Below are 14289 nucleotides of genomic sequence, written 5' to 3'. Positions count from 1 at the left end.
AATGCTCCCAAAACACCTCCTGAAGGTCTTGTTCCTTCAAATGCCATTGAAATTCAGTGAGGTTTTGTGTTACTTTCCAGAGGAACAGAATGTGGCCTAAAAGAGATTGCAACAGCAGTACAAAGATGAATGGGAGAAATGGAGCAGGAAAATATGAAAATTTATGGAAGAAGGGAACTAGAGTGAATGAAAAGGGAAAAACAATTCAGAAGGGAAGATATTAATAAATTAGTGTAGAATCACTATCACATCAGAAGTTATTTTGGCCCAAGAACTTAGTCTTGAAATTGGGTTGAGTTTGGGATTTAGAGGTCTAACTGGTTCTAACTACTGTGGCGGTCTTTTCTTCCTCCATTTAACCTGAAGAGCTCACTAGCAAACCAAGCACATTTTTCTTACTTGTTGATTAATTCACCTACTTGGACGTGATCACAGGAACCAATAAGCAGAGGCTCTCTAATGCCACTTCTATCAATGGAAAACTGTTTAATATTCCATACTCATCATATGTCTGAATGTTTAACTTCTGCTTTGCCAGGCTTCCAAGAAAAGTGGTTTAGCAATTTCCAGCTCAACACATTGCCACAAAAGACTGGAGAAAATAAATACAATGTAGTGGTTTCTCTCCCTTGAGGAGTGTTTACACACTTGAGCATTGCTCCAAAAGCCAACATTGCAGCAGAGAGTTGAGATATTTTGCAAACCATAACAAGTGAATGGCTCTTTTCAAGACCTGTAGTTTTTATGCTTCATGCATACATTTTCTTCTAGGAGCCACATTTCTGCTTCAACCAAATTTTCACCTGTGCCTGAAGATCTTCTTTTTGTCTTTTATGCAGGCAGCAGTACTGCAGTGTTCCTGGTTATTAAGTAACCTACTCTGCCTTTGCATGACAAGACAGAGCAAACTGATCTAACTGTGGTTTGGAGATGGCTGAGAAGTACACAGTCATACTGAAAAAAATCACATCACTTTCTGGTTTTTTTTTTCAAAAAGTTAAAAATGAAAAACACCAAACTTTGACTATTATGCATCCTGTTTCATAATGCTAAAATAAAGTTTTCCAGAGAATAATAATTTTCTTATTTATTTCCTGAGTAGATCCCATGTTCATACATTCTCAAGGGGGCGAATTTGTTTTTAGCTCACACACAACATAAAAACCACCTTGTTCTTACTGAGCTGAGACAGTGTCTTGATTATGTTCATGGACAAACCTACCTCAACATATTCTCTTTTTTCTTGGGGAGCAGGTTGCTGCTGAATTACCCTCTGAAAAACATACTGTCCTTGAACAAACCAGCTCTAACATTTACATCCCCTGGAAAGGTTAACTGTAGAGGACTTAGCAGGGACAAGAGGGTTCAAGGAAGGCACTTCCACACCAGAGCTCTGGGTTTTCACTGTTCAAGAGCTGTTGCCAGCAAAGGCACACTCAGGGGGATTCAGGCGGGGTAAGCCTTCTCTTTGATCCACACTTCTCAAAGTTATTCATGAAATTAGTGTTGACATATATGTTAGGCAGAGCAGCACAGAAGGGCCCACCTCAGGTCAAAATGCCCCCCACAATTTTCAAATGCACTCTACTCCCAAGAAGAATGTGGTTCTTTACAGAGCAGCACAGCTGCTAGAGACTTGGAAAAAGGCTTCCTCACATCAAAAGGTCTCAACGAATTTAATTTTCTACTCAGACCTGTCCTAAAGCTGACCATACATAAAATCATCCAGACAGGCCTTACTTGGGCTTGTTTTAAGAATTTAACAATTGTGACATATGGAGGGGGATGGTGTGCAGTTGTTTCCATCTGGGAGGTACTGTTCTGTTTCCCTTTTAGGTTATAGATCATAGAATCAGAGTATCATAGAACAGTAAGGGTTGGAAGGGACCTTGAAGATCATCTGGTTTCAACCTCCCTGCAATGGGCAGGGACATCTTCCACTACACCAGGTTACTCAGAGCTCCATCCAACCTGACCTTGAACACTGCCAGGGAGGGGGCAGCCACAAATTCTCTGGGCTACATGTTACTGTGTTTCACCACTCTCATGGTGAAGAATTTGTTCCTAATATCTAATCTAAATCTGCCCTCTTTTAGTTTAAAGCCATTCCCCCTTGTCCTATCACTACATACCCTTGTGAGAAGTCCCTCTCTAGCCTCCCTGTAGGCCCCCTCAGGTATTGGAAGGCTGCTATAATGTCACCCCAGAGCCTTCTCATCTCTAGGCTGAACAGCCCCAACTCTCTTAGCCTCTCCTCATAGGAGAGGTGCTCCAGCCCTCTGATCATCTTCGTGGCCCTCCTCTGGACCCGTTACAACACATCCATGTCCTTCTGATGTTGGGAGTTCCAGAGCTGAATGCAGGACTCCAGGTGAGGTCTCACGAGAGTGGAGTAAAGGGGCAGAATCACCTCCCTCGACCTGCTGGCCATGCTTCTCTTGATGCAGCCCAGGATGCGGCTGGCTTTCTGGGCTGCAAGCACACATTGCCGGCTCATGTTGAGCTTCTTGTCCACCAGTACCCCCAAGTCCTCCTCCTCAGGGCTGCTCTCGAGCCACTCTCCACCCAGCCTGTACTTGTGTTTGGGATTGCCCTGACCAACATGCAGGACCTTGCACTTGGCCTTGGAACCATCAGGGTGTCTTTCTCCAAATGCTAGAAGGGAAGAAAGAGGCAGGCAGGCCTTCACTTCACATTGCTGGTTCAGCATGGTGTGGTCTTGAGAGGAGAGAGATGGAATAAGAAGTTAAAGCCTAAAGTCTCTTCAGGCAGTGGTAGCAAGGACTTAGAAGTTTTGTTTTGCTGTAGCACCGAATACCCATTTCCACACATGTGTGAGCTCTTTGAGACAGGTATAACACTTACAAGGACAGGAATCAATGATATCTGGTCTGACAGATCACATCAGGTATAAACTCATTAGAAAGAAGATTGCTTTGTGCTGGAACTTGCTTTTCTGACAGCAGAACAGGCTTGTGAGTCACAAAACACCGGTACACATAAAACACAAGCAGCTCTGATGAAGTGCAGCCTGTACCTGTTGGGTGATATTCAGCCTGTTGGACTTCAAGGTTTCTGATGAGGGCTTACTAATTAAGACTGGGAAAATGTTGTTAAAAAAAGGGTATTTTTTGAAGCCTGGATAGGAGCAAGGGCAACAAAAAGGGCAGTTGTCTCTAGGGAAAACTGAGCTGGAGCTAAATCTGCTAGAGGCTGCCAGCCAGACAATCCTCCCATTTCCAAGTAACTGTGGAAGAGAAGGGCAGGGTGAGGAATGAAAGAAGTTCTTGAAGGTTCTGAAGAGTTTGTCAAGCCTGAAAGAGAGCATTTGGAGAAAATGAGAATTTTGTCTGCTGGAAGATGCAGAGAAACTGAAAGAACAACATAAGCAGAAAATACCAATCTGGCACTAAACTCACGTCTTCTTTTTTCTGTCAGTAAAGTGTCTGGTAGAGTTGGAGTAGTCAAAGATGAAAAAGGTGATTGGAACTAGATCAAGAAGTGTAGCGATAATGAAAAAAAATTATTAAAACATGCAAAACTTAGATAGCTTAGATTCATTTTGTGTGACTGGATCAATAGCGGCTATAAAGAGGCACTGTTGAATCCGTCACCTGTTAATGGGCAAAGTGTGCTACAAAAGGGACAATGAGAGTCAAATATGCCTGTTATGGAGCCAGGTGAAAAATCATAAATGAGAAAGAAAAAGAAATCATGCTCATTTTCTGGGGTAGAAGAATTTTCTGACAGAGTGGGATATTTTGCTGTTGCTGCACCTAGGCCAGCGGCATTGTCTGAAATTGCTTCTGATGTCTCAACTCTCCAGTATCTATGATAGAAGAATTTGGAAGCTATACAACCCTCACATTCAGATTGAGATTGTATTGACCTCTGCAGATATTAAACCAATATCTTGATCTCTCTGCTCTTTCTCAGAAAGGCAAATACCTGTTTGCACTAATGACACTACATTAAATACCAGAAACATGTTTTAAAAACAGAAAACAAGAGGTTGAGAGGAAAAGGGGTATAAAGACAATTTCAAGTTCGAGCACGAAGAAGAACAAAGGCTTTGACTATAGCTTTGTGCAGCAAACTCCAGTAGGCATTCAATATCCTGCCCACCCATCCAGAGGTGGATGTGTCTATCACAGCAGTGGAAAAACAACATATACTTACAGCTCAGCCACCTCGGTTCACAACCTGGTGCTTTTGCTCCAACTGACCTCTGTCAGCATTAAACTTGAGTATCTCAGTGAGCTGGCATGGCAGTTCCAGGTCATACATTCCTCTCCAGTGCTTCTGCTGTAGAGGTAACCAATGTCTACCATGGCAAAAGACATGAGAGTAGGAGACTTTTAATTTCTGAAGGCGGGTCCACCAAACTTCATCTGCAAGCAGTCTTGAGGTCTACAAAAATATATGTGTGGGAGAATCTTTTTGGTAGACTACCTAATAGCTGTATGCCTGGCTACCGTGACTCTGTATTTAACAACACGATTACTTCCATCCTCCAAAAGAAGTGGTCTTGTACTTTTTGAAGACTGAAGCAGTAACACAAAATATAACAGAGAGAGGATAGTTGTTTTCTTTAAGACCAAAATGTTAAAAAACTTGCCTAGTTACAAAACTGCCTTGAAAGATGTCTATTGCAATCCACTCGGCACACAAACTGGGAAGGACATTTTGTCATGAAATACAACAATGTTGCCATTATCTCATCTGAATTAAATGACTACTTAATGTCAGGTTATTAAGTTTCAGGTTCCTTGTCTGCGGAAATTACGAATCTTGCTTTCTAACCACTTTCAGTTATGGCCGGTGGAGGCAATGCTTCCTAATGTCCATTCTGCGTCTTTGCACCATAACTACCCAATTCTGCAAGGTATTAGGAATGCGAATGTCTTTAAGAGGACAAAAGGAGCAGTGCACTCCCCAGGACTGCTTCTCATTTAATCATGGAATGTTGTGGTTAGTAAGAATGCTGTGAAACTAGGTCTAATTCTCTGATAAATTCACTGTTTTCCTGTAAATACAGAGATTTCAGGGAGAGTGATTGGCTATTAGGGAACAATGGCCTATGAATAAAGTGACTATTCCATTACTGCAGGGCTTGGTAAAGGACAACAGAAGACCATGTGCACCGAGAAGGTGGAAAACAACTGAATTGATACCGTGAGAAACATGACTTAGTGAACAACAGCAAGTGATAGGGTCAGGGCTGGAGACTTTATCACGTTGAACTGTAGGTGTATGAAATGACTCTTAGAACTAACATGAATGCAAACAGAAAAAGGACTCTGCATAGATTTTTTCTTTAATGTGACTGCTTGTCATGGATATAGGATTTAAAACACATCATAAATGAAAAGATAAAAATAAAAACACCCATCTGCACTATTCAGAATATTACAATGAGATTCAATTGAGACAATGGAGGAACCTATAGGAAACACCAGATGTCAGAGAAGATTGTGAATCAAGTGTTTGAAGAATGGACAAAATTGTTAGACTGAGGGCAGAATTCACACAAAGTCAAAATAAACTTCAGCTCCTTTGACTGCAGATTAGTTGTTCTAGTTTTAAGTTTCTTCCAACAACGGTATGTCTTTAAAATACATTGGTGAACTCTCTGTCAGTAGAGGAAAAGGTAATTTCACTAAGAGAATTCATTTTGAAAAATTCGATGGAAGATCTGTGTTATCCTGTCAATGCGCTAAAGGGAGACTTGAAATAAACTGCGCTAAGGGCATTCCCCATAGCAGGACTAAAGCATCTTCAGTTCCTGCAAAAAATTCAAATGACAAAGCAATGGTCAAAATTCTCACCCAGGTGAACAAAGCCAGATCAGCCACAGGTTTCTCACCCAGGTGAACAAAAACCAGATCAAGCACAGGTCCTTGGTATTAGCGTTTCTGTGAGTAAAGTTTAAGAAATTGTAGTTTACTGCTACTGGGTAAAAAATCTTGCTTTTTTCTGCGGTAGAAACACGGAACATGAACAATGGAGCGTTAAGATGTGCAAATATTTGTCAGCTGCTCCTCAATGACCTGTAATGATTTTTGCATGCAAAAGCTTCAAAATAATGAGATTTCCTTGGTAGATTTCACCTGTTATTGGCAAAATGTGCATTTAAGTATTAGTTTATACACAAATGTGTGCCAATAAATGCTTCATTGATTGTGTTGAGCTATCAGCTCTAATTGGCAGGAATTTACCTCCGAGAGTTCATCTGTGTGCACTTACTTGTGTCAGCTTGAACCTGTTTATTCTAAAATTTTGTAAAGTAAGGTGCAAAATGGAGCAGACTTCCTCTGAAGAGTCAATGTATATAATGGCCAGAGATAAGCATCCCTCGGCAGAAAGAATATAAGGAACCTCCACTAAATAAATCAATGTTTGAATTGCTGCAATAATTGAAGGTAGAGGTGCCCAACTATGCATGGAGGCAAGTAGGCACTGAGATATACACATTTTAAGTATTTCTTCATCCCAGATTCAATTTACATTTAAAAATAACTGTTTGTAGTAAAAACCAAAAACAAATCCTCAAACTTGATCTGCAGAAACAACTGCAAACAGTTTTTCGTATTTTAGAAAATGTTTGTGCACTGCCTATCTGTGAAGAGGAAGGAAAATAATATTAGCAGGGCTGTACTCTCAGCAGGTGCTAATCCCTCAGAAGAGTAATTCTGATTTAGACAGGTTGAAATTTTTCTTGATTGCAAGTCAGTAGATTAAAAATCACACCTTAGAAGTCTCTTCTGTTGTAATGCATGAGATTTGCGGTATGCATGGGTTGAGGAAAAGAAGTTGTCTCATGCTGACAATACCAAACCAGTGATAACAGAAGATTCTTTGGGCTTCTAATGGTGAAGTAATACGTAATTGCATTTATTATAAAAGATAAGTAATTCCATTACATTCTAAATAAATAAATAAACAAATAAATTCTTCACACATCCTTCCTATTTCGATACTTCTATGCACTGTTTTCTATTGAAATGACCCAATGAAAATGATATTGCATGTACTGCAAAATGATGTGGTTATGTATACATGCATAGAGTAGGAAGAGTTTTGTTAATAACTGTTTAAAGAATGCAATAAGTTTACATGGATTTTAAGATTTAAATACACATTAAGCTAGAAACATAGGATGATAAAATTATTAATTTATTATTATACTTGAAATTATGCATGATATATAAAACATAGTAATGTTATGGATAATTAGTTGTAGTTAATTATGATGTAGTCCTTTTTTAATATACACAGTTACTTTAGGCAATATATTTTAACGCTGTACCTTTTGTAAAGTTTTCATTTCTCTTCATAAGAAGTGTAGGACTTTGTGTCCTCTCACAGTTGCATGGCTGCAAGACATCTGAGCTCTGGGTGTCTTTCACCACATACCCTGGCCAGGAATATGTTGAGCTGAGGAGTCTTAAGAAAGCTTGAAGAACTTTATTTTCAGTCCCAGAGGACTTACACAATTCCAGCTGCTGGCAAAGGCATAGTCCCAAACCATAGCCTCCTCCTTCAGAAGAGTGAGTAAGTGATGAGCTTCAGTGGCAGAGGTCATTTACCAGTGTTTCACAGCAACAGCCTTTGCCCTGCTGTTTCACTCCAGCGCAATGCTGGATACAATTTCTGTGGAACCTGTGAAAATTCTCAGAATCACAGAATCACAGAATGGTAGGTGTTGGAAGGGACCTCTGTGGGTCATCTAGTCCAATCCCCCCACCAAAGCAGGGTCACCTACAGCAGGCTGCACAGGACCTTGTCCAGGCGGGTCTTGAATATCTCCAGAGAAGGAGACTCCACAACCTCCCTGGGCAGCCTCTTCCCCTGATTTTCTTCCAAAACTCGTGGTTCTTCCCGGAGTGAAACTGAGGAGGTCATGCTGAGCAGCAGAGACATCTCTGCACTTTCATGTGGTGGGGAAGTAACAGTGTAGGATGTGAGCACCCTTCCCTCCAGCCTTTTGGAGAGGAGGGGGAGCAGGGCAGGCAGAAGAAAGTAAGAAATCTGCAAAGCCCTGGTCCACAGCACACGCTGATCCTCTATCTGACAGTCACTGTGCCGATCTGAGGGAGACACTGAGGACTTGCCTGCTCAGTCCCTCTGAATCACGGCTGCTCCCCTGAGCTCATGCCACATTTCTGCTTACCACTAACTGCTTGATTTGGTTCATAATTGTGATGCTCACCCAGGGAAAGGAACTCTGAAATTGGAATTTAATCAAATTGGCTCACTCCGCGGTAGGGGTAGTAAGCGGAGGACGAAAGGAAGAAATTGCAGAGTTTACCTGGCTCTGCAGAAAATCGTATGTGACCTTGGTTATTTATCATCTCAGCCTGTGTGGTTTTCTGAGTGTATAGAAACTGTTTTCCCCCTCTGTCGTGTGAAATGAGTGGCATGTTCAAGTATACAGAACACACTCAAGTGTGAAGAGCAAATGTGAGAGCTTGTTGGCTCCACTGAATGGAAACATAAAGACATTTTTTGAACAAAAATATTTCAAAGTTTGACTTTTTCTTCCTTCTTTTCTTTTAAGGTATTCTTAGATTATTCCTGTTGTCACTCAACATAATTTGGTAATACATCTTTTTACATTCAGATTTCAAATACAAGATGTAAGATTAATTTAATAGGCCAGCACTAAATGCTATTGTTTTCCCAGTTTCTCTTTGTCAACAAGAAGACAGCAGGGATTTCTCTTTGCGTTCCACAGCTGATCAACCATTTGCAATGCAATTTTACGAGTCTCCTGGAATGCCTTTAGTATACAGCATAAAAACTTTTAAAAAACCCCAAAACCCAACAACACTTTACCCTTCAAAATGACAGAAAAGATGCATTTTAGAATCACAGAATTACAAAATCAAGTGTGTGGGAAGGGTTATTAGGAGACCTCCAGTTCAATCTGCTGCTCAGAGTAACACCAACCAGAGTAAGTTGCCCAGAGCTGCCTCTAGCTGAGTTTTGAATGTCCCCAAGGATAGAGATCCCACAGCCTCACTCTAAACTTCTAGACAAATCACTGCAGGAAATATACATTAAGGAATCAGTGATGTATATCAGATAGGTGGATGAAAGAAAATAAATACATCTGTGAGCTTAAAGTTCCAAGAGCTTACCAAATAAAGCATACCAGGACTTTTTTATGAATGTTGCCCTCTTGCAGTCTTTCGTTCTCACCACTAGAATTTTATTACAGACCTAGCCCTGTGATATCTAGAGTCACTGTCATAACCATGAGAATCTGAAGAAATCTAAAGTTTTCAGGCACAGTATGCTGGCCTTGAGGAAGGGGAAGAGATTATAGATATTTTTCTTGAACTACCTAGCGAGCTGTATTCTGTCAAGGAAAACAGGAACTATCAAATTGCTGCCTTGCATTCACCTCTGTTGTTTCTATATTAGGGTTAAAAGGCTTTGACTAGTGTTTGGGGTTTATCTTCACCTCTGAGAAGTGGTAATCAGAGTAAAAACAGATTGTTCCTGCTACTTGTGATGGATGGAATATAAGGAAGGGTGGTGTCATAAGGAAAGGAAAAATTAAAGTGATACTGTCCATACTTGACATGGGTTTAAGTAGAATCCGTGTTTTGCAGACTAAGGTGCTATTTCTGTCCTTGATGTGTTTTTGCTGTGCTTTCTTTAGGACAGGGACCACCCAACTGCTGTAATCCAGCAAATGTTGGAAAGTAGTTGTCTGTAAAGCTTTAAGCCCTCTCATGCAGCGTTTTAACTTCATCAGAAACCTAAAACCTGGGCTTTGTTTCCTTGTGTGCTTGCTTATTTGATTGATTGAAAACAGAAGCAAGTAGACTACGAAATTCTAAGATATTCTTTTAAAAATTGACCACTTACCATATAGTGCATGTAGGGGGATGTGTGTATATCATTAAAAGATACAGCTGTAGATAAAATAGACACCTGTGACCATTATGAGTTCAGGTGCACAAATGAAGGTGTAAATGGTGCTAACTTGTTTTGAACTGAACTGAACTGAACTAAAATAGCGTAACCACAAGAGTAAGCAAGTATTTTTTAGTCAGACATAACATATAAGCACTTTAAATGAATATGTGAAATGTAAGTACCAAAGGGGCAAAAAATGACATTGTAGTTGCACTTGGAAAGCATCCAGGTAGCAAAGAGTATCCAGACAACAATACAAACACAGGGATAGCAAATAGGCAAGACGTGCTCGTGAACACAGAGGAAAGATTACGCAAAAAATGCAGAACAATATAATCCACTTTGGCAGCTGCTGTGATTCTCTCTGGCAAGAAGAGGACAAGAGGTATAGAAACACCAAATCTAAGCAACAAGGAAAGGGATAGGAAGATGTTTCCCAATTCTGTACTCTCTATAGGAGCCTTTAGTGTCCAAAGTAAGGCCTCTGACACTGTTCCCCACAACATCCTCCTGGAGAAGCTAGCTGCCTATGGTTTGGATGGGTGTACTCTTCACTGGATAAAGAACTGGCTGAATGCCCGAGAGCAAAGGGTGGTGGTGAATAGAGTTAAGTCCAGTCAGTGGTCGGTCATGAGTGTTGTTCCCCAGGGCCCAGTTTTGGGTCCGGTCTTGTTTAAAATCTGTATCAATGATCTGTATGAGGGGATTGAGTGCTCCCTCAGTAAGTTTGCAGGTGACACTAAAATGGGTGGGAGTGTCTATCTCCTTGATGGTAGGAAGGCTCCGCAGAGGGATCTGGACAGACTGGATTGATGGGCCAAGGCCAACTGTATGAGTTTCAACAAGGCCAAATGCTGGGTTCTGCACTTGGGTCACAACAACCCCATGCAATGTTACAGGCTTGGGGAAGAGTGGCTGGAAAGTTGCCTGGCAGAAAAAGATCTTGGGGTGCTGGTCGACAGCTGGCTGAACATGAGCCAGCAGTGTGCCCAGGTGGTCAAGAAGGACAAGGGCATCCTCGTTTGTATCAGGAATAGTGTGGCCAGCAGGAGTAGGGAGGTGATCATGCCCCTGTACTCAGCACTGGTGAGGCTATACGTCGAATCCTGTGTTTGGTTTTGGGCCCCTCACTGCAAGAAGGACATTGAGGTGCTGCAGCATGTCCAGAGAAGAGCAACAAAGCTGGTGAAGGGCCTAGAGAAAGAGTCTTAGGAGGAGCGGCTGAGGGAGCTGGGGCTGTTTAGTGTGGAGAAGAGGAGGCTGAGGGGAGACCTTATTGCTCTCTACAACTACCTGAAAGGAGGTTGTAGTGAGGCGGGTGTTGGTCTCCTTCAAAGTAACGAGTGATAGGACGAGACACAATGGCCTCAAATTGTGTCAGGGGAGGTTTAGATTGGATATTAGGAAAAATTTCTTTCCTGAAAGAGTGGTCAAGCTTTGGAATAGGCTGTTCAGAGAAGCGGTGGAGTCACCATTCCTGGATCCGTTCAAAAAAAGTGTAGATGTGGCACTTCTGGACACGGTTTAGTAGGCGTGTGGTGTTCAGTTGATGGTTGGACTTGATGATCTCAGAGGTCTTTTCCAACCTTGATGATTCTTTAATTCTATGATTGTCTTGTCAGGAGTCTCCCAAGCCTGACCACTTTAGCCCTAGCAACTTTGACCACAGTGAGGTGATGGTTTCACAGAATCACAGAATTGTAGGTGTTGGAAGGGACCTCTGTGGGTCATCTAGTCCAACCCCGCTGCCAAAGCAGGACCGCCTACAGCAGGCTACACAGAATCTTGTCCAGGCGGGTCTTGAATACCTCCAGAAAGGGAGACTCCATAACCTCCCTCGGCAGCCTGTTCCAGTGCTCCGTCACCCTCAGAGAGAAGAAGTTCTTCCTCATGTTCAGATGGAAGACGGTTTTGGTTCTTCAAGCCACCATAGCCATCAACGCTAACTGTACGGCATGTTCTCCCTGGTGCTTCATACTCACAGCTACTTTACGAGGAGTGCTGGAAACTTAATTTGGAAACTTCATTTGGCATATGCAGTGGTAAGCAGTGAAAATACGCATGCACAAACCTTCAGGTTAAATGTGTTTGCAATGAATGAATTCAATAAAGATTTATTTTCAAATTTTAAACTGAACAGATTTGTGGGTGTCTAAACACTCTCATCTCCATGATCTCTAACTCCCTGATGTACACACACACATATAAATACATATATATGTCTTTACGCATATATTCAATTACAAAATCATTCTCTGTGCACACAGCCACAAACAGAGCTGCAGTACGACATTGCACTTAAAGACCTACAGCAAACCCATTCCCTTTTCTTGACAGCTGTTAAACACAAGGTAGCATCTCAAATGTAAAGAGTTACTCTGTATGTTATTTGAACTTCCAGGTGGACAGAATTTCCTCTTTAGGCATGGACATAAACATGAGATGCTCCCGTGCTGACTGAGAGCAGCAGAAAGGAAATTACTGCCCTCCAGAAGTAACAGAGAAGTAACCGAAGTTGCCATCGTTTTATTGATCTCTTCCTGGACTTAAATAGTATAGAGTCATGCTTTATTAATTACACTATCTAGGGTCATCTGTTTATTGTTGTGTATAATGATTATGAAGTTTGTGATAGTTTAAGGGTCAGTTCCTTGACTGGCAAGTGGGGGCTACTGGGCTTCCAGAAAGGTTCAAGCGCGATGGAGAAAGCTTGCATCTTCCTGAGGGAGTTAGTACAGGTACACTTCACATGATGTCATTCAGTTCATAACTTCACAGAGACCTAAACAGGAAAAAAAAGTTAATTTTGATTTTTCTCAATCAGTTTTGCTATAAACCGGGACAATAAAATCAAAGTAGTAGTAAATCAACAATTTCAGGATTTTCATTTTTCTGTAGGGGAGAGCTTAAAGCATGATCATTTGCTAACTCTCTTCTCCAGATTTCTACATTTGGGAACAGCATTCCCAGGCAGACAGCAGTCTCCAGATGGACCCCTGTTGACATTGGTTTGTATGGATCAGAGCTACTGTTATTCAGACGTCCCCATGCGTTTGTGTCTCCTGTGATCAGTGCAGCTCTTAAAACCCTCAATCATTATCTGCACAAGCTTTCCTTCATTTGGAAGAAAATCAGACTTCTTATTTGAAACAAAATGAAAAATTTTGTATAGAAAGACAACCTAATTGCTATGAACGTCGTGATTTGCTTGGTATACCTAAGATGCCTTGAGGTCTTCATGGTCGGGTAACATGAACCCCTACCAACAGACTTCTTTGAGTGACCTTGGCTTGGTGTCCACGTGATGAAGCAAAATTCAACCTTCTGTGTTTGTTCTAGAGATATGAGGGACTCTGGAAAGCATGGTCAGCACTGCACAAGGATGGCATAGCTGGTGAGTATTATTCCTCAGAGTATTGTGAAGAAACTGTCCTCTCTTCTCTGAACATGTGTAGCAGCTACAAGGAGATATTGGAAAACCCGCAGCAGGCAGGTATAACACATGTGTGTTTCCTTGAAGAGATGAAAAGGAATGGGTTTTGACACACTGTGCTCCCTCCATTTTTTTCTTCTGTCGCTCTTGGACAAACAGTCATGAGTTACATATATTTGCTTGGAAAATAATTTCCACAAATCACCTAATGATTTGGAGAAGTAAGTTGTGATATATTAATATGTATGGGATCTATAAAAATGTTTTAGAAATATGTCATTGTTTACGTTTGGTGATTATGTCAAAATTAACTGAAAATTGTTTCCTGAATCAGGTCCTTGTCTTCCAGCAAAGAGTTATGAGAGGGTAAAAATATGAGAAGTGACTTCTTGCTTTCCTCGTATGTGCAAATAGTAAACTATATAATGTATTTGCAACCTTCCTAGTGATACAGGTCCTTGTAATTTTTCATACTACTTATGGAGCTTATAAAAAACCAGAGAATGAGAAGATGACAAGAAATAAAATGCAATCATTTGTTGATTTGTCCTACTAGTATAAACTACTGTAACTTTCAAGTGATCACATGTTAACTTCTAAGTCATCTCCTTATTTCATATCCAATGATAAATTTCATATATTCTGCTTTTTCAAAAAGGTTTTATGACTGTGGTGTTTATCACAAATCACCCTTTTAAAAGAAATGAAAGCAATTGTCTTTAGTAAACCAAATCAACCTTGAAGAATGGAAGCAAATAAAAATTAACAACTGCAGACATAATTATGCTCTCTCAGTCCTTCTTTCCTACTTGTAATTACTGGGGTTGAATATTCAACAATGTTGAATTGACAAATGTTTATCTCCATCTGGCAAGGATGTCAAAGACAACAAGGAGAGCTTCTTCAGATACAACATTGGCAAGTAG

Source organism: Opisthocomus hoazin, chromosome Z (genome assembly GCF_030867145.1).
Source record: "Opisthocomus hoazin isolate bOpiHoa1 chromosome Z, bOpiHoa1.hap1, whole genome shotgun sequence".
Classification (NCBI taxonomy): Eukaryota; Metazoa; Chordata; class Aves; order Opisthocomiformes; family Opisthocomidae; genus Opisthocomus; species Opisthocomus hoazin.
The sequence above is the reverse complement of the archived record's forward strand: the minus strand, read 5'-3'. Positions refer to the sequence as shown.